Source organism: Trematomus bernacchii, unplaced genomic scaffold (genome assembly GCF_902827165.1).
Source record: "Trematomus bernacchii unplaced genomic scaffold, fTreBer1.1, whole genome shotgun sequence".
In the NCBI taxonomy this organism is placed as follows: Eukaryota; Metazoa; Chordata; class Actinopteri; order Perciformes; family Nototheniidae; genus Trematomus; species Trematomus bernacchii.
Genome location: NW_022987727.1, coordinates 9,038,006 through 9,040,932, shown reverse-complemented (window position 1 = coordinate 9,040,932; position 2,927 = coordinate 9,038,006). Strand labels below are relative to the sequence as shown.

At 41.1% G+C, this 2,927-nt stretch overlaps 1 long non-coding RNA gene across 1 annotated transcript; it reads right to left on the bottom strand.

The window, feature by feature from the left end:
- Window positions 1-1,087: 1,087 nt before the first annotated feature.
- LOC117494467 lies at window positions 1,088-2,425 on the bottom strand. Its single transcript, XR_004557073.1, has 3 exons — window positions 2,363-2,425; window positions 1,316-1,451; window positions 1,088-1,109 (listed from the first exon to the last, which is right to left on the bottom strand). It is a non-coding gene; the product is annotated as an uncharacterized LOC117494467 (long non-coding RNA).
- Window positions 2,426-2,927: the final 502 nt, after the last annotated feature.

Genomic DNA, 2,927 nt, shown 5'->3' with positions numbered 1-2,927 from the left:
CCAGAATGACAGCAGGGGTGAATTTCATTTTATAATTTTGCAATAAGTCAAAGATATGTTTACTGTATATTATAAAAATGCTTGTCATGTAGGCATACTGGAGATGGGAAGGCTTTAGTCAGTGTTGTAGCTGAGATTCTTACCGTTCCAATGATGTATTAATAATAACTTGGATTTATATAGCGCCTTTCATGAGACCCAAGGTCGCTTTAAAAAGAACAGGAGTAGAAACAAACATAACAAAAGGCAGTCAGACGAACAGTTAGACAGACAAAACAAATAGATTTGGGGCCAAAGACCTTGGCAGACTTGAGGGCCCTTTTGAAGGCGTCAAGCGTGGGGATGTTGCAGATCTCCGCAGGGAGAGCGTTCCAGAGAGTGGGGGCTGCCATACTGAAGGCTCTGTCCCCGAAGGATCGCAGGTTGGTGCGGGGGGCCAGAGTCTGAAGACCGCAGGTTCCGGGGTAGGGCATGTGGGAATTGTATTGATTTGATACAAGCAAGCCAGTGTTTCATTGTGTACTTTCAACTACAGTATATGGTCCGGCAAGTTCAGCATTCACTGCATTCACTGTGATGAATATACAATAAGACACTGATACCATTTTCCTCAATGAACATTTATTGAACAGAACATCATGTGGAAAATCAGAGGGGCACTATTCAAGCTGGTCTGCTTAAAAAAAAAAAAATAACCTTTTAAATTGATCCCAACAGTAAAATCAACATGATTTTAAATAAAAATGTAAGCAGCCAGGATTGACCTGCAGGAGGTTAAAGCCTATTTAAAAACTCCTCGGAATCCAAAGCTCTTCGGAATCTTTCACTGGAGTCCTTCAGCCTTTGATGCGCTTCCTCACTCATGTTCTTGGTGAGGTAATGAGAACAAAGTTCCATCTCACTGATAAGACAAGATGGTATAAAGAAGTCATATATGTAATATTATAAATTCACATGCATCAGGGGTTGTACACTTTAAATGGAAATTGTATTAGCATTCTCCTCATGTTTCCAGCTTACCTCCAGTCATACTCGGGTCCACATTTATACGTTTCCTTGGCTCTTTCAAGGGAAACCGAGAATACAGCTGCAAGGGCGTGGACTGTCGCCTGTGTCATGAAGGGATTAAAGCCACACGTTTAACAGTTAGAGTAAAATGTAGACATCCAATAAAGGTTGTGCCATTCTGCAGGTGACAATTATGCCAGACCAATTGGCATCAACATTCTACTGGACATTGACCATGAGTTTAAGTGCAACATATGTAATTTTATATAATGTGTAGTCGACAAATAAAAAGTCAGTGAAATCTAACCTCTGGCAGAAGCACATCCATGACGAATGCCACCTCATCTGTGAACCTTCTCTCCGTCTGTGTCCGGACGGAAGGTGTCCGAGTCCAATTTGTTGAGCTCTGGGCGTGCTCCATCACGGAGTGTTGTGTTGTTTGTCTATAGGTGAATAAAATAGAATACAATTTCAGTGACTTTAATATTGGAAATAGTTAACTCCTTAAACAAGCAGCAATGGACTGGCCTGTATAATCCTATGGGACAAAGCTGGTCATACTTCCTCACTTTCAGAAGGTAACCCTTTAACTGCCAGCGCCACCATTTGGTAGAGCACATTTTGTGTCTTGATATCTTGTTGGGAAAAAAAAAACTTTAACTCCATCTGATTCAGCCAGCTCTACCCTTTTGGTTGACATGTTATGCACAAAACAACCTCTAGATGTCACTGTGGTTCGAACAGAAAGCCCTTCAGCTAGTTTAAATCTTTATATATACAGTCTATGGTTTAAATGTCAGGCCTACAGCATGGCCACAAAGCCCATCTAAAAACAGAGGCCTGATTGCATCCACCTGGGTTACTTGGCTCTACCCAATAACTATATATCATTTAACTTTAAACCACACTTAAAATAATAATATAATTATACATATGTGCATGTCAGTATAGCAGCTAATACATGTTTTTTTTTTTTAAACATTCAAATGTGAAAGACACCTTCAATTAATATTTAAAACGTACACAAAATCAGATTCTTGTAAAAATGCGAGTACATGTATTGTTCCATCTGTCAAGCTAAAATATATACATATATCTTAGCTCTTAGCTTGACATGCTACTGAACGAGCATGTTCAGTTAGCATATATGCTAACTGAACGTCGAGCATGTCAAGCTAAGAGCTAAAAAATATATATATATATATATATATGTATTCCATTCCTTTACATTTAATATTTAAAATACAAATTAGCAAAATAAACACAATTACACTGCGCTAAACAGCCACATCGACAAACAAACGAGAACCTAAATAGTATGTAATTATATCTAAAACCACAATACGTTAATTACCTGTACTCGGTGCGCCATATTGTTTGTCTGTTCTCTGTAAACCTCATGTCTCCTTAAATATCCTTGCGTCAGCGTCAGTGTCGTCAATTCGCTTTTAATCTGCCATGTACCGTAATGTCTCTCAGCCACCGTAGTGTCGTGTCAGGTGGGCGTGTCGTTTAGGGGGCGTGTCGTGTAGTGTCGTGTACTGGCCGCGGCCGCAGCTAGACCCTTCTCCCCGTGAGAGTGCGCACTCCGCCATAATGCTGTTTCCTCTTAGAGAGAAAGAGGCATTAATCGGAGCTTCTTCTGTCCATGAACGCACCGCGGCCTGCTCTCGAGGGGGGGCCGCGCGTCGTCATAATGCTATTTTCCTCACTATGGAAAACAGCATTAACCGGAGTTCTTACAGGCGTAGTGTGTTTTACTAAGGCCCCTGAACGCACCGCCACGCGCCTCTTTACAAGTGCGGGCGTTGCTATAATGCAGCCCCTATCACTATAGTAAACAGCATTATTTGGAGTCCTAGCTTCAGGCATAGAATGTTTTCTAACAGAAAAACGTCGGCCATAATGTCCCTGTACCC